Raw genomic sequence first — 18,310 nt, 5'->3', positions numbered from 1 at the left:
GAGGCCCTAGTCTTCATTAGGCTCGCATGGCCTGGGAGCAGAAGTTTTTAAGCTGCAACTGAGTTCCTTTAATTGTGCACATGAAAGGTTTTAAAGGGTACAACACATCGACATGATGAACTGATTAACAAGGTTTATATAATACAATATCTCTGCACTTGTTCTCTGGAACAGCTCAACTGAAAGTGCACAAAGCGCGTATGGCCGAGTTCTACAAATAAACACACAAAAGCCAATTCCGATTGAACTTTGGTGACATTCTACAAAAGTGTAAGACCAGTCAAGGAAACAAACGTTCTTGAAAAGCAGCTCGCCGCCCTGTGGGTCCTGCTCCTCTAAGGGCAATGAACTTCTCTCTGCGATGCTGTCTCTTCCGACTCCGTCTCCGATGTGATCTCGTTACACGGGCTGCTTCAGTCAACAGAACCGAGCCACGTGTATGCGGAGGAACAGGTTTTTCCTTCAACCTCGTGGGCAGGGATTATGAAAATGCTCGCGGACATTAGGCAAATTGCTCCTCTTTTCCTGACGTAATAACTGCGTGACACTCGTTCGGATCTGCGGCACAGCTGCCCGAGGAGCGGAGGGTAACAGTGGCACACAGAAACTGGACTCTTGACAGCGGAGAAAATGCCCTGCTGCAAACCTGGCTTGTTTAAGCGGTTTCTGCGACTCTGACGATATCGTTTCAGTGAGTAAGGCAAGCCTGTTTATTTTTCTTTAATCCGTGCCAGCCTTCCTTCCTCCTGCTTCAACGCGTGTTGTTTGGGGTGTGAGTGGATTGTGCTCTTAGACGGTTAAAATGCGGGTTGACGAAACTTTAACTGCGCTGCTTCTCTGTGATTGGATGAAGACATCCAACAAGCCTAGTTACGCTTGTATGCACTGCCCGAAAGAGGAATGCGCTAAGATATTGCACTGGTGTATTGGGTTACCAAAGAACCCCCAGGTCCGTGTGGGGAATTCTTCCAGTCTATCTTCTTCCTTTACATTCCAGGGCTTGTCGCCCGAAGTTATAATTGGATATACTAAACTACAAGTACCAGGATGCAAAGATAAAAGAAAGTTGCAGCCTTTGTTTTGTTCTGTAAAACTATTTGCACTAACACGCCTTCCAAAAGCTTTTAACATGAAATACCGGGTCTGGATAAGTGTTGTCTTGGTTACGCCACTTTTCCTAAAAATACATGTGGCTTGTGCATAAAATGTGATCTAACACTCCTCGTCTACAATGAGTATCAAATTAAATCGAAGGTGACTTGAAACCACCAGTGGTGGCTGCTTCGGTACAGGGGCAGAGTTGGACAAAACATTTTTTTTTAACGTACCTTCTTTGCAGCTGCGGTTGCACCCTCTTCTCCATCCTCACTCTGCAGCGCCAGAAGCACCCAGGCTCCCAGCCAATCAGGACCCTTCAAGAGCAGCATTGTGATTGGTCTGAGCGGCTGTTTGTCCGCTCAAGCAGTACCAGGGAGCCTGGGCATGTACTCTATGGGGCTGTGCGACACATCCCCGTGGAGAACATGCTTAGAACGCGTGTATGTTTGGTCAGCCCCAGAGGGCTGGCCAAACAATCATGCGTACTTTGGGAGTGAAAAAAAAAACCCCTACTGCGCTCAGCCCCGCCCACCCCGGCTCCAATACCTCACAGAAAAATTAAATGATAACAGCTTGTTATTATAATATTATTTTTCTTTTTTACACTGCTGAAATAGCAATGGGATGAGGCTCCTCCGCCTTGGCGGAGGAGCCACCACAGCTTGAAACACTGGTGGGTGAGGGTTACCTGTCACCGTGTGCTATCATGCTTTATTTTTGCAGTTTTATATAGCGCCGACATGGCCCGAGAGCATCAGAACGCTTTACAATACACAGGATGCAGGGGTACAGTAATAGTAGTTAAACTCAGACTCTTACATCGGTGGATGTGTACAGGAGTTCCCATAAGAGACATTTTCAACAATTGGGCAGAGAGCATACACAGTGAAACGAAGGCAGATCAGGCCACAGTGGAGAGCAATCTTAAGCCTGGTCGAGGGTGAATTAACCAAGATGTCTGTATAACAGGAAGAGCTTGAGGTCCTTTTTGAAAGTTGCGAGGCAGGTGATTAGACAGAGTGAGGGAGACAGAGAGTTCCAGACTCTAGTGGCGCTACCAGAGAAACAACGTTTCATGTATCATTCTCGACTGAAGATAGGGGTTCCAGGAGCAGAGATTGGCCATTTCTGGAACCCTTTTTGCTCCAGAGATTTTCAGTTTCTCGTTTAGAATGGAGGGTGAGGAGAAATGCAGCGCACTATGGGTAATGCAAGCGATTGTGAATAGGGCCCGCGGTTCGATGGGGAGCCATTGGAGGCAGTGGCATAACAAACTTTGAGGGTGCCCCCCTACAAAGTACATGCAGGGGACCCCCATACTCTGTATCCAGTTTGAAGCTTTCTAGTCAGGGGCCTGCCTGTGCGAGAGGGGCCCCCGGAGTTCAGGAGTCCCCCCCGCACCAAAGCTGCCTAAGTTGGTGTTATGCACTGTTGGCCATGGCTGCAATGTGGCTGTGAAGATTGAAACGATTATCAAGGGAGATGCCGAGTGATCTAGCACTCAGGACCACGGCAGAGCAGCCATCCAGGGCGGGAAAGATGGCCATCCATTCATGTACTGGAGTTTTTGCTTTTGGAGGTGAGATCAAAAGAAATTCTGTTTTAGTTGGGTTGAGTTTTGAATGGGGGTTGGACATCTGAATCTTTAAGTGTGTGTTTGAAAGCAGGGCAACATCTTCTGGGGATGAGCTTTTCAAGTGTATTTGAGTATCGTCGGTGTGGAGGTGGACGAGGTTTCTGAGAGTCACAGAGTTTCTGAGAATCACACATTGTGGTTCTAGGTAGAGGTTGAAGAGGAATTGCATTGATTTGTCATCTCACTTTCGGGGTTGATATTGCATTGTGTTGTAATTGCATTTATATCGCGCTTACTACCCCTGACGAGGCATTAAAGCGCTTCTTCGGCGAGTAGCACGCTGCTCCAGAACCCATAAAGGATTAGTGTTGAATTAGTATAGTGAAATATGAAAGTAATTTGAGTGGTGGATAGGTTAGTCATTTATTTCGATTAAGAAGGCTGGCGGAAGGATAGAAGAGGGAAAAAAGGTTTGTATTGATATAGTGCTTGTTTCCCCTGATGGGGTGTTGAAGCACTTTTTTGGCGAACCCATAAAATATTGGTGAATTAATATAGTGAAATATGAAAGTAATTTGAGTGGTGAACATGTTAGTTAGTTATTTGGATTGAGAAGGGTAGCAGAGGCACGGAATGTTGAAAGCAAGCAGCATTTTGTTATCCCTTCGGTTTTTGCATGTCCTTTATGGATAGTATACAAAGCCCGCACTAAGACACTGGCTGCCCTGCCAAGCTTTCACATATAATAGACTGTCACACTCAGAGCGTGTGAGTGGAAGAACGTGTGTGCCAAGTTCCTCCTTCCGATGGTGCTTCAATAAAGTACACACGGGTTGAGTATTGTGTTACACAATAATCTCGAATAGGCCAGTACTTGAGGAACGCTTGTGTCCGTACACGAGGGAAAGTAAGTATTAAAGTGCTGTATGTGCAGTGGCCACTGTTACTGCCTAAAGCGACGCGCATCCAATTTCTGAAGCGTTCCTGCTTCCGGAGTCCAGCTGTTCTCTGGGTGCCTGACTTACGACCTATCAGCTTCTGCGGGAGCAACGCACCCTGAATATCGAATCCCGGGACCCTTTATTTTGTTCTTTTTCATTGTTTGCAATGCAAATGAACGATGCTGTGCGCCGCAGCGTCGTATCTATGGGAACCGGATGAAGACAAACGTGCATTACTGCCTGAGGGAAGTGGGGTTTTGCTCTCCGTGTGTTACTTAAAGTGTGTTGTTACGCAATACAGGAAAAGTGATAGTGTATTTGAAGAAAGAAGGTCACACGGAACTGTTCCACCTCACCGGGCCCCTCCTCCGTTTTTTCCACTCAACCATCATTCACATAATCTAAAGTACTTTTTTCCCCCTTGAGCTAGACGTGTAAACAAATGCAGACTATTTCGCCTGCTGTCGCCGCCAGCTCTGACGTCGCAAGTTTCAGCCAGACCTTTATTGCAGAGTTTCACTGTGAGCTTCTTCGCAGGCAATGGGATGGGGGCCCCCACACTGGGAAGCAGTGACGAGCGAGACATGCGCTGGGCTCCCGGGCACATATTCTGTGGCACAGCACGTTCTGACATCCAGCAGCCAGGTTTGTTATTACCGCTTTTGATCTCAGCGTTCTCTCAAGGAAGTTAGGCATTTCAGTAGCGACGATGCTTTGTACAAGTGTCAGTTGTCCTGTTACCCGAATCCTATCCGAGTTCATTGAAAGTAACATCGGAGTTCATTTGAAAAGCTCTAGTTTTCATCCTGATGTAATTTGACGCGCTGCGCTATCCTGTAAAGTGTGCTGACTTAAATCAAAATGTTCTCGGGAAAGTTGCTGTTAGCATGAATTCATTTTACTTTCTTTGAGTGAGACCGAAATGAGCACACTTTAGGGAATTCTAAAGTGACACATTTTTTAAGTGTTTGTTATGTCTTAAAATGTGCAAAGATGCACTTTCAGACAACGTGCCCGTTTCCCCTCATATCATCAAAATGGAAATGCTATTTAAGAGTAGTTGTACATAGAACTCAAACACTTAACAGTACTATATATATCACAAATGTGTATGCTGTTGATAAGAAGTACCACCCGTAAATGTATAGGTGCCAAAATTCACATTTTCATCTACCAGGTGTGATGACTCAAGTGGCTACCACGTCCACATCAGGGGACTGACTCTCTTTTGCTTTCTTGTCACTGGTTGGAATTCCGGTGGGTTTATTAAGCTCCTCTCGAAAACGAGTCACAAGTTGGAATTCCGGTGGGTTTATATTAAACTCCTCTCGAAAACGAGTCACAAGTTGGAATTCCGGTGGGTTTATTAAGCTCCTCTCGAAAACGAGTCACAAGTTGGAATTCCGGTGGGTTTATTAAGCTCCTCTCGAAAACGAGTCACAAGTTGGAATTCCGGTGGGTTTATTAAGCTCCTCTGGAAAACGATCAAATGAGAGCTCTCGAGACGGTTAACAGTGAACATGTTATTCAGCGTGAAGAAGCACATGAGGAACATGCTCTTCACAAATACATGCATTATGTTTCCTATGTGTTTCTCTGCATAAATATTTTTACTCTGAATAATATTTTTATTGTTCATATGGTCATAGATAAATACACATTCACTTGACCTCCCCGGCCTCTTTTTTAATTCATACATTTCCAATGCAGTTCATATTTAGGAAGATTGTTTTACGCTGAGAGAAACGTGCTACATACATCACGGTGTTAGGCGTTTCTTCTTGTTAGCCAGGTGTATTCTGTACGGATAATCATAACTCTGCAGCATTTGCGGATCTTGTGCTAAACGCTAGTAAAAGGGAAAACTTTCCTCGACTTCAAATTACTGATGATGGTGATTGTAGCACCCTTTTTAAAATGTATTTTTACTTTTTCAGTATAAATCTAAAAGTCTAAGAAATACATTTCTGGAGGTTGGTCAATATAGTACAATTGAGTTCAAACAAAACACATCTGTGGCAGTGGAATGTACACGGTAAAGAGGACACCAGCAATAACTCCAGCAGGTGCCTAGGTGGGAACTGGACAACAGACCCAGTGCATAGCAACAAATTCCTCTTCCCGCAGATTTTGCTCTGAGTAGGTTTTACTTGTAAGAGTCCTGGTTACTGCTGGAATTCAGGAGTAAGCCAGGTGTACTACAAGAGCGAGCCATAGCAAAATCTTTGAGAATCTGGTTTTTAACTTTCAGACAGGATCCTCAGAGTACACCCATATGCCTATCTTGAGCAGATTGACAACCTGTATAGTTCCAGTAGTAAAAATTGCGTATATTTTTCACGGCACATTCAAATTCAGATTTGTTCTGGTACTGAGGGGCTATTTTCTTTGTCAGAATTCTGTAGTAAGGCCAGTTGGAAGTCAAATATTTCCCATTCATGCACAGAACACTTATGTATCAATCAACAGTTAACAGGCTATTCACCTGCCTGACAAATAACTCTGGTTCAAATTGTAAATGCTTCCAATGCTTGCATTTTGCAGGCGGCGTATTGGTAATTGCATTGGAAATATTAAATTATATTTACAAATTAGCTCTTTATTAGAAATGTCAGTAATTGTTATTCCATGGAATCTCCACTATGTTCCCCTCGGAACCACTGTGGAATTTGCCAAATAACGGTTAAATGGGAATTATTAAAAATTTGATATCTTCCTTATTCAGTGGTGAACAGTGCTTGTGATATAACAAAGAAGTCAATGTGTAGCAGTCGTGGATCAAGAAATGACACAAGAACTGGCAAATGATTCTACTTTGTGGTGTCGCTGGGGGGTGGTAGTAGGGCCTGTGCCCTATCTCTAATTGTCCCCGTTCCCCACCACAAGAAGACAGCTGCAGACAGCAAAAACAGGCATTAACCTCTCAGCCTGGAAAAAGCAATGTTGGTCCTATCTACATTACACTTTATACTTACTCTTGAATTCCAAAGAGTATTTGTATTTGATTTTTTCAAGATGTTGTGTTTCTGTAGTTTTTTCATACAACTTATTACTCATGTACGTTGCGTACTGTGAAAAGCACTGCTTCTATATTGTGGGTGTGTGTTTATAATGGGCCACGATTGAGAGCTCTGGAGTTCAGGTCAAATGCAGAGCGAATTTCTCACAGTGCCCATCAGTGGGTCATAAAGGGTTGCAGGATCCATGCTCAATCAATTCTAGGCCTCTCTTCCGGGTGCATCGAGCAGAGGTCTCCAACCTTTTCTACAATAAGAGCTAATTATATTAGTGAAGCCATCCAGAGATACCAAAAATATTAGTGCACCATATCCTAATAGATACGGTGCTTTTCTGCTCTCTTCTGGTAATGCAACGCAGCACACCTGACCATTGCCCTATGCCAGGCGTCTCTAATGAGTAGCCTGTGATCAACTGGTAGCTCTTCATCTGCCTGTAAATAGGTCACTGGTGTGCAGCACAGCTCAATCAATTAGAAGATTTTGACTCATTGAATGAATTCATATATGTAGGTTAAAAACAAAAACGTTGTATGCGGGATGAAATTGCAAAAATGTGTGTATTTTCAGAAGTTATAAGCTTATGTTGGGAGACAAATGGTTGAATTAAAAAAATATATTTAATGCTGATATTTGAGCAATAAATCATGCAACCTTGCAGTATTTTCTAGATGCCTGGGACATCACAGCTATGGCTGTTAAGTGTTAACCATTATGCACTAATAGGGACCAATCCTGGTAATCTTGCATACAGTGGCCACTAATGTACTCTTGTATGATGTGGTCATGTCTAGAAGAGCAATTCAACAAAGCCTCGGGAGAACCAGGGCCTGACTTCACCCTCCTTTCACAGTTCTTGCTGTGTTCATGTGGTAGCAACTGTTAGGCACACACCGTAGAAGCTATGAAATGAACTGGTGCTTTGGAGGCAGAGGGTGGTTTCAAACCCCCTATTGATCCTGGGTGTTGATTTTCTTGTATTAGGATATTTTGCCCTCATGGGGCGGGATGTTCTAATAGCTTTGGGCTAGAAGGATAGAATAGAATAAAACAGAATAGAATAGAAGATCATGTGATCTTTCATACTATATTCAGCCTGAATCCTCAGTAAGCGAAGGACAACTGTCTGAGAATTATAGGGCGGAGGGCATTACTAAACCCAATTCATGGTTTGCCTCTGTCTGTTGGTGAACACACTTTTTAGAGTCAGTGACTTCTTCTTTCTCAAATTTCTACCCATAGTGCAATGTAGAAGATGATAATTGCAATAGGAACATTAGCCAGAGTGAAGTGCATATTACTATTTTGTGGCTCAATCAAGAGTAAGTTAGACAAGAAACAATGCAGATGTATTGTTATGGGACCAGCAATAGAAACAACAGTTAAAACAAGAGTGAAATATTGTATGCAATCCATTTTCTTACTATTTTTTCCCTGGCTATTATAAGTTTTGTGGACCTGGATACCTAGACCCAGTTTTACTAACCATCCAGTCAGTGCAGCGCAGCAAGGTAGCTTTCTGTGCTGCAATGCATTACAGGAAGAGAGCATAAAGGCACCATATCTATTAAGATATGCTGCACTTCTGCCCTCTCATTCTGCTGGTGCACTTCAGGCAGCCTAACGCCAATGAAAAGCCTTGGTGCAAGGGTACCTGTGTTAGAGGCAGAATTGTTTTTGCACAGGAAGGGATAACTGCTTTAAAGGGGTGCCGCTCGTAGGCTTTAATACTGTGAAATCTCCATTGGGGTCGCATCGGTGGTAATGCAACAAGCTGCAGGAGGACACGAACATTTTAAGGAGGACACAAACATTTTATCTTCATTTTAATCTTCATCTGAGCTCCGGGACTGCGAGGACCAGGGCGCCGTGCGAAGAGCTTACCGGACGCACCTGGGCCCTCTTCCTGACTCCTCCCCTGCCAGTATTTAGTGCCTCGCGGCCCCCGCTTCGCGGGAGCCGCTCGTAGGCTTTAATACTGTGAAATCTTCATTGGGGTCGCATCAGTGGTAATGCAACAAGCTGCAGGAGGACACGAACATTTTAAGGAGGACACGAACATTTTATCTTCATTTTAATCTTCATCTGAGCTCCGGGACTGCGAGGACCAGGGCGCCGTGCGAAGAGCTTACCGGACGCACCTGGGCCCTCTTCCTGACTCCTCCCCTGCCAGTATTTAGTGCCTCGCGGCCCCCGCTTCGCGGGAGCCGCTCGTAGGCTTTAATACTGTGAAATCTCCATTGGGGTCGCATCAGTGGTAATGCAACAAGCTGCAGGAGGACACGAACATTTTAAGGAGGACACGAACATTTTATCTTCATTTTAATCTTCATCTGAGCTCCGGGACTGCGAGGACCAGGGCGCCGTGCGAAGAGCTTACCGGACGCACCTGGGCCCTCTTCCTGACTCCTCCTTTCTTTTACTATTTAAACTATACCCACTCTCGCGTTAGCGGGACGCGTGCGGGGCTAAATCCGGGGCGAAGCCCGGGCCAAGGGCGGGCCCGTCTGAGCCCGTCCGAGATCGGCCGAGAACGGAACGGGACCCTTCACTAACATCATCATACTAAAGGTACTTGCAGTTGATTAGAGGATAGGCTGCAGTTCATTGCTTGTACGTAAGGGGGAATCTTGTTGACTGTGACTGTCAGTATATATTTTCAGTTATGGCCAAAAGGGACGGCCCCACTCATCAATCATCAGGGGGTGCATTAATGGGAACTCTAGATAATTTTCTGGTGCGTGTACAGTCAGTGCTCGCCAAAGATATCGAATTAACAGAAAAAAGACTATCTCTAGATATTCTATGTGACAAGAGGTCCTCCCTAGGAAATATGGCTAACATAAGATCCCCACCATGTTGTCAACCCGCTAGATTGGAGTCCTTGAGCTCTACACCTCCTTTGGTAGAGGAGCTAAGTGGTGAAATAATGATTTGCTCCCCTTCTTTGTACGGCATACCAGATGAAGTGGTTGATATTACAAACACTGATAATGTGGGCACTATGATGAAGCCTTTATCAAGTATTAAGACCCGTTCAGCCACAAACTCAAAATTGGCTTCTGCCCAGCGGCCAGTACCTCCTACCTCGAAAAAAAATCGTAGGATAAACCAGAAGCTAGCCGCTAGCAAGAATGCACGACCGGGTCTTGCCCCCGTAACTGATGTAAGAAAGGACATAGCCCCCTGCTTAAAAACCTCAGAAACAGGGATTAACCAAAGATCATCTGGGGGCCCATCACTTATGGAAGTAACGGATGTATCATCATTCTGGAGTAAATTGGAAAGCACTGTTAAAAAACTTTGTGAGCCAATCTATGAAAGACTGGGTGCTATTGAAAGTAGGCTTGTATGCATGGAACTGTCACTTGCCTCGGCCCATTCACGAGGAGGAAGACAGGGCCAGGGTTCACAAAAAGAGTGTGCAAGTATATCAGGCTCCTGTATTGAGACCAACATCACCACAAGTAAAATAACGAGTAGTGCAGCAGAAAATATCCTTTCCTCGTATCAGGAACCCCAAGTAGCATTAACTGATACAAGCCGGACAAAAGATAATCTTCCTCCTACACAAGCTGGAATCATTAGCACAGAGTCAAATATGGCTAGCAAACATAAGCAGCCGCCATCTGCCGAACCTCTAGTGCAGACAGCGTCTGGCCTAATTGACTTACACCTTCCCCCTGAAGCAGCCCCATACGTGGTGATCCTAACAGGGGTCCCACCGTTGGAAAAAGGAGCAAGGGAGTCTTATTGGGACCTAAAAAACAAATGCACCTTTTGGTTAAATGTTAAGCGACCATTGCCGCCCCACATGTGTGCTGAAATTCTATTTGCTAGAAGAGTTAATTGGGTGGGCAAGAGATTCAAATCAACTAAAGGGGATTGCGTCGTTATTAACTTTAGAGACAGACGTTGTGTGGAATATATTTGCTCTTGGTCACAGAATGATTGTTCATCTTTAATAAGCACAATGCCACTGTCTCACTTTTACGCACCCCTGTCTCTGCCCCCTCGTGGGATTATATCTGGAGGTCTTACATCAAAAGGTAGCACTCCTGAGGATATTAGATCTATCAACAGATTTGAGGTACTATCTGGGTTAGCGGATTGTGACTGACTGTTTGATGGTAGTGGACATTCCAACTGTGAAATGTCACATTCCGCTCTACTGGTAGAGGACCAACAAGAAGAGCCTTATGCACTTCTAGAGATTGAGGAGGGTCTAAGGAAACAAGAACAGCTTAAACCTGTGGGTAAAGGTGTGATCTATACGCCCTCTGCACAAGTAATTGCTCCTGGGGTGAGGGTACAAGATCAGCAAGCTGTGCATCAAAAAGAAATTCCAAGCAATAGGGGTCTACCATGTCCTTTGCCGGATACAGCTCTTTCCCCAGTAGCAAACTTTGGGAGAACTGAGGAGGGAACTAATTTAGCAGGGCATGTTTTGTTTTTATCTTGGAATGTGGCGGGTGTGGGATCTAAGCTATTGTCTCCTGTCTGGGCAGATTTCATCCTTAAGCACGATATTTGCCTTTTCCAGGAGACATGGTCGCATGAGCCTGTCTATATGCTGGGCTATTTGAATGTTTTTGTCCCAGCGGGAAGAAGGCCCAAGGGCCGACCGGTAGGAGGTTTGGTCATTTGGATCAAACAAAGTTTGGAGTGCAAAATCCAATCTATTTCAACTCGGAATGAAGATATTTTGGGCATTAGGTTAACTTGGCAACCAAACTTTAAGATTGATCTATATAATGTATACGCTAGGGGCCTACCAGGCGGGAAAAACTCTAAGGTCGTGGCAGCATTGAGTACTCTCGTGGAATCTAGTTCCAATGACGTTCTCCCACTAATTGCTGGAGATTTTAATACGACCTTCGAGCCATTAGGGACTCAAGAAATCCTTTTAACAGAGGAAGAGGACCTAAGATGGGGTGTCCCACAGCTTGAAACAAAGACAGCAAGCAAATGGACTGAGGCAGCCCTGTATTTGAAAGGGTTCTGCCTGGGCAACCAATTGAGGGCGGCCAATGGAAGAACCGTTTCAGACAGGAAAGGTATCAAGACGTTCGATAATGGTATCAGGGCAAGCAATATAGACTATATCTTGGTCCATCTGAAGATGTGGCATACCCTTGTGGATATGGAAGTTAAAACAAGAATTGAAAGTGATCATAATCCACTAGTTGCCACTTTTAACTTTGGCCCAGGAGGTAGGAGGGACCGAGCTACAGAACTGACATGTCCAGATGTCGTTTTAACAAATGATGAACGTCACCTTAAGTGGAATAATGTGGTAAAGCACCCTGATCTCCTAAATAGTATTGAGTCTTACGTTGAAGAGGCATTGACACTAATAGCGACAGCGGGCTCTAATAGCCAGCCTTTAGCTGAATTTGAGAATATTCACGATACACTATTTGCTAAACTCAAATCCTGCTTCTGTAGGCCTTTCTTTGGTAAACAAGTCATGAAAAGTAAACAGGAAGACTGGTATAATGACTCCTGTAAACAAGCCCGCAGAAATTTGGGACTTGTTTTAAAAACAAAAGAATCAAGTAAGATCAAAATAGCTCGTAGTAACTATAGAAAGGCCCAATGGAAGGCAAAAAAGGAATGGGAAGAGTGTGAATGGCAAGAACTAAAAGCTGCATGCACTGATAAAAACCAGAAAAAGTTCTGGAACATTTTTAAATGGAAGAAGGGCGAAGTAATTGATAGCCCTCATAATCATGTTCCTCAGGACTCCTGGGTCAAATACTTTAAGCCACAATACTCAAAAGGTGGTGAGGACGTTAGTATTTGTCCCAAGGGGAGGTTGTTTTACAATAGTCCTGTGTTCAGCACTAAGGAGGTTGACATTGCGCTCGATTTGGTTACCCAGGGGCGTGCTCCGGGCATGGACTGTATTCCAGCTGATGAATTCCTGCACAACAGACAAAGATGGTGCTCATATATCACCCACTTAGCCAACGCCATAGCTCAGGGAATGGCTATCCCACACTCCTGGAAAGGTGCAGAGATTGTCCCGATATATAAGAAAGGGGACAAATCATTGGCCTGTAATTACAGACCACTAAGCACAATGCTAGCGGTGGCCCTCTAGAGCAGCACCGGATTTAAAATTACTCAATATCAGTTTTGGTGATTTAATCCAATCACCCCAAGTGTGCAAATTTGGTAGACACCCGCCAGCACAATGTCGTTCCAAGGACTGGAAAGTACATGTACAAACACCAAACCAAATGCACCACTTAAACAATGTAAATTAAATCAAATTCGAGTTCTTGAGTAGTTTTACGTTTTCTCAACGGATTCTTCTTTATTTTACAGTAACTTTTACAATTAAAACAACAATTTTCCAGAACAGACAGAACAGCCAACGCGTTTCGTCCACCAAAGGACTTCTTCAGGGCTGTAACAGATATATACAAAAACGTATTGTAAATATTTGACAAAAGGACAAGACACAAATGGACCAATTAGTCTGATCGATGCTATGCAAAAAATTATGGGACGTCTGGTTTTGGGCAGGATCCAGACCTGGATGGAGGCTAATAATGTTTTAAGCCCTTTACAGGCTGGGTTTCGCCCAAAAACCAGTACCATTGATCAGATTTTCAGGTTTATCGTACTCTACTGGAGGACGGTGGTCTTAGACAGAGGGGTTTTGTATGCTGTGTTTGTAGATCTGCATGCGGCCTTCGATCTGGTCCCGCGCAGCAAGCTATGGAGGGTACAGGAGGGGTTGGGGATGGCACCGGAGTTGTTGGCATTGGTCGTTCGCTTGCATGAGGACAATTTTGCCAGGGTCCGATGGGGCAGGCAGGGTGAGGTAACGCAGTGTTTCCCCGTGGAGTCAGACAGGGCTGTGTTTTGGCACCAACCCTGTTCTCGCTCTTCGTGAACGGGGTGGCTGAGTTCCTCGCCCGGGTCCCCTCGGATGCACCGGCTTTGACTGGCATCCGAATTCCTGTCCTCATGTTCGCGGACGACACTTTGCTGATTTCCAAAACCCCTAGAGGCCTGCAGCTTACCCTCCGGCGCTTTGAAGAGTTTTGCTTGCTGAGCGGTCTGGAAATAAATGTTTCCAAGACCAAGTTTATGGTTCTCAATGGCCCAAACCCGAGTAGATCTTACAAACCCTTTAATGGCGCTATCTGCCTGAATGGCACGCCCTTGGAACAGGTCGATGCGTTCACTTATCTAGGTGTCACGCTGCAGAAGAATATGTATTGGAACAGCCACCTGGATTTATCTGTCCTGAAGTTCCAGCAACAGGCAGGCTTTCTTCTAAAGAGATTTAAATCCTCGAAAACACAACCTATAGGCCCACTTCTCGAAATCTATTCGATGAAGGTACGTAGCTCATCTCTCTATGGCTCAGAGCTATGGGGGTACGGTAACAATACAAAACGCCTGAATGCTTTGGAGAGTGAGTTCATTCGAAAAGTGGTCGGTGTACCCCAAAGCACTCCTCTGTTACCTCTTTTTTGGGACTTAGGTCTGAAAACTCTAAAAGATACAGCCAACTTGCGACCTTTGCTGTATTGGCGTAGGGTTTGGTCAACAGAGGAGCTCAAACACTATGCCTTGGGTTTAAAAGAAATAATGGAGAAAGACACTTCATGTAAAATTGATTGGTTGAGGTCTACCAAATCATTGCTCTATAGATTAGGATTGAGCAATCTATGGGACGATCCCCAAAATGCGGTCTTTCCCTCAAAAGAAATTTTGAAGAAAATGTATTGGGAAATGATCAGTATGGAATCAGCTTCCAAGGGAAGCGTATCGCAATTGACAGCTAGATTCCTAGAATTCAAGGCTTTTCCTAGACAGGAACCTTTTTGGGATCTGATAGAAATACCAGTCGATCGCAAACTTTATTTTCAATTTAGGATTGGCACCCTTCCCATTTGTTCATTTACATCTAAATGGACTAAAGGAACTGTGGACAAATGCCCCAATTGTAGTGATCTGACTGAATCTTTGAGTCACCTTTTGTTCTTTTGCCCCCTTTATGTGCTCCCTCTCAAGAAATGGGTATTACCCGTTTGCCGGCTTTTAGGCACCAGAAAACACGAGGTGGCACTAAGAATCTTGTGTACAGATCCAAGCCCGACAATCGCAATTGCAATGGCTAAATTCATGAAGTGGGCATGGATCATACGGTCCAGGCAAATCCTTTTAGAAGCTTCTGACAGATAGACATCTAATTATAGTCATTCCCCTTTACATTCATCTGTTCACCCATTCACTTACCTTCGTGTAAACAGAATTTGTCTAATTAGGATATCCTGCTATCTTAAGGGGCCTATATCGTTGAGTATTGAAAACTGAAATTTAAATATGAAATGTTTTTAACTGATTGTTAGTATAGGTTTTAATGTCTTTAATGTAAATGAATAAGTAGTGTAACTTATGACTTGCTTTTTGATAAGTATTGGCACAGTTTTTGATGATGACGTAACTAGGTGATGTTTGCTACTTTTTATGACTTAATTGTCGAAATAAAGTTTTTTGAATTTGCTTTAAAGGCATATATCACTCTTTTTAGGCAGCACAGACAAATGAAGATATTTCTCCTCATTATGCCTTTCTTGGATGGGAACACCATTTTGGCACAAACCCAGGTTTACTGGGAACTCCCATGCTCCACCCATGTAACGCCTATTTGATGCCATGTAATGCAATGCAGCAAAGGTGCTGCTTCGTTATACTGTTTTTTTAAAAGCTCTGCAAGGTGCCACAAGTTGGTCTTTGTTTGGATTTTAAATCTCGACCCACCAATGATGCCCCCCATTTATCATAAGCTCTGGTCGCTGGTGAATCACTTGGTGAATGGTGAGCATTCCCTGATCACAGACTGTTTGCTACAATACAGTCAAAAGGCTCACAAGAGCAGCATAAATAAGTGATGAGTGAGCAAACTCCCACCCAAATATGAGTAAATGTACACCTTGGTCTTTGGACTAGGAGTTGTTGATTGACAGTATTGAAAGCTGATGATGGGTTGAGAGTGTAAATGACAAAAACAACATTAGAGTTTGCGATGTTCTTGTAGTCATCCCAGTTTGCAATTAGTGCACGTTCAGTGATTCTTCTGGATGTAAAAAAAAGCTTGTTTGTCTGAGAAGAGGTTGTTTTGTTTGAGGAAATCCGAGGTTTTAATGAAAAGTACCTTTTCAAGGAGCTTCCTCAGAAATCAACTATCTATTCTCGCCAGCAGACCACATTACCGATACAAGTCAATATTTAATTTTGAGTGGAGGTTTGGTGCTTGATTGATCGAGTCCTTGTTTCTTCTGTAGTAGCTTAGTGTCCGATGTTTTAGTTCACTGAGGAACTCTCTATCTGAGGGTAAAGAAATAAAAGATCGCTCCAGAAGGTATAGCAGCAGGCAATCCTAGGAGGATTAAAACAACTTGTGGGGGTTCATGGATTATCTGATGATTTTGCAATGCAGACAACCTTGATCAGTGCAGTAGTTTAAGCTGCATAGGACTATGAGATTTCAGTGATGTCTTTTAAATGTGAGGGTCTCAGCTGTATCGGTAATGTGGTCGGCTAGCTAGTTGTACAGGCCCGGAGAGTATTTGCGCAAGTTGAGTTACAGTCAGTGTTAAAGAAATCAGAGATGCTTTTGAAGAGTTGTTTGTTCTGGATAGATGCATCCTGAATGCATTGTGAGTAGTGAGAAAGTTTGACTTCATATAAAGTTGCTTATGGATTCTAGTCACTGAACCTCCATTTCATATTATGGTAATTTATTATTCTCCCATGTCTTTCTAGGGTTCTGTCATGACTTCCACCCATTTCACATCACTATGGTGAGCAGAGAATGTGCATAATATGGATACATGTGGAAGGATTGCTTCTAAAATTGTATTTATGTAGGAGAAGAAACTAAAATTGGGGGCATTTATATTTTGTACAGTCAGTTAAAAGGCCAGAACCCAGTCAGCAAGTATATTTTTACTACCCGCACCTCTCTGCTTCTATAAAGGCTACTACTATGTATCTTAATGCAATTAACATCTCTACATGAACATTGATTTTCTTGTCCTAGCCATGTTGGACGGCACTTGACTATGGGTCACATGTACGTAGGTTTTATCTGGTTACAAATGGCCTGATTAGCAGAATCAGGTCGTTTGCGACTGGAATATTCCTTTCCCAAACCTATTTTTTGATTCCGTAACCTAAAACTGAATCGCAAAATGACTTAGTGCTAGACCTGGCATCATTGGCGTGGGGTTCCCCTGTATTTTGGCTTTTGCCTCCTGGTATTTTGCTGTGTGTTGAAGTTCGTTTTTGCTGGTCTAGATACTTTGGGCACTTTGCCACTGCTGTTCAATGCCAAAGTGCAAGTGCTCCCTGTAAATTAATGCTATGGATTGGTGATTCCTTGATTGGCATATTTGATTTACTAGTCATTGCCTTGTACAGTGCACTGTGTGTGCCCAGGGCCTAGAAATCAAATGCTGCTAGTGGGCCTGCAGCACTGATTGTGCCACCCACATAAGCAGCCTGTAAATGTAACTCACACCTGCCACTGTAGAGTCTTTGCACAGTTTGGTACTGCCATGTCGACTTGGCAAGTGCACTTACTTGCCAGGACCTAACCTTCCCTTTCCTCACATGTGAGTCACCCCTAGGGTAGGGCCAGGTCCCCCTGTGGGCAGGGTGCAGTGTATGTGAATGGTAGCACATGCCCTGATGATTGTGGCATGTCCTGATAGTGAAATACTGCCAATTTCGTTTTTTACTATTGAAGGGCTATGTGTCCCATAGGATAGAATGGGAGTTCATTTATAACATCTTATAAATATACTTTTCACTTGGACAAGATGGGAAGATAAAGTTTTACGATGCCTGAACTCAGAATATAAAGACAAATCTTTTAATGGGGATGATTTTGTACATTCTGTGTTTGAAAATACCACTTTTAGAAAGTAGGTATTTTCTTGCTTAGCCATCCTGTGTGCCTTTGCTAGGTTTGTATATTGACTGTCTGGCTTTGGAGTGACAGGGGTGGGGATGTGCATTATATTCAGACAGCAACTTAGGGGGTTGAGGTGTGTCCTACCTTTCCTGAGTGAGTCAGGCCTGGGCTGAATAGACCTGGGCTGCATTCAGAGTAGGGGGAGGAGATTTCTTTCACACCTGAATGGGCCTGCTCTGCCTTTGACACTGCTGTCTCCACTTTCTGCCGGGAAGCTGCACCAGAGAGAACAAAACTGGTTGTGGGTGTGCAAAGAGCTTCTCTGCCTCCAGAGAACAAATGATTTTGTGCTATAAAGAGTGAGGTCCAGACTCCTGAACGTTAGATCATTTCTTGAAGTGACGAGGAACCATTGCCAAGGAGAAGAACTAGAGAAACTGAGGAGAAGTACTGCCGCTTTGCTGTGTGCTGTCTGGGGTTGGCCTGCAGTGGCTGTTTCTGCCAAAAAAAGGACAAGTCTTTGCTATGTGCTGTGTCCCCTACTTGAGGAAGATCTCCAAGGGCTTGAAGTAGAGCTTGCCTCCCGTTCTGAAGTCTCAGGGACACTTAGACTTCACCCCCAGCTCCCCTGAACTTCCTTGCTGGGAGTTCTGACCTGCCAGGAGGTGCCTGCTGCAGTTCTGGGCCTCTGGAGGTTGTTTCTGCTGTTGAAAAGCAACGCAACTAAGAGAAG

At 44.1% G+C, this 18,310-nt stretch overlaps 1 protein-coding gene across 2 annotated transcripts in view; it reads left to right on the top strand.

The window, feature by feature from the left end:
- The first annotated feature begins 415 nt into the window (after positions 1-415).
- The window catches only part of ITPRID1 (ITPR interacting domain containing 1), a 607,194-nt gene continuing 589,299 nt past the window's right edge, over positions 416-18,310 (top strand). Inside the window, exon 1 of one of the 2 annotated variants that reach the window (XM_085607528.1) lies at positions 416-691. The gene's annotated coding sequence lies outside the window, so the exon portion shown is untranslated. Of the gene's footprint in view, positions 692-4,023; positions 4,261-18,310 lie in introns of those variants that run through there. The other variant, XM_085607527.1, reaches the window with a different exon arrangement.

Source organism: Triturus cristatus, chromosome 5_2 (assembly GCF_964204655.1).
Source record: "Triturus cristatus chromosome 5_2, aTriCri1.1, whole genome shotgun sequence".
Classification (NCBI taxonomy): domain Eukaryota; kingdom Metazoa; phylum Chordata; class Amphibia; order Caudata; family Salamandridae; genus Triturus; species Triturus cristatus.
This window is presented reverse-complemented; position numbering and strand designations above follow the sequence as displayed.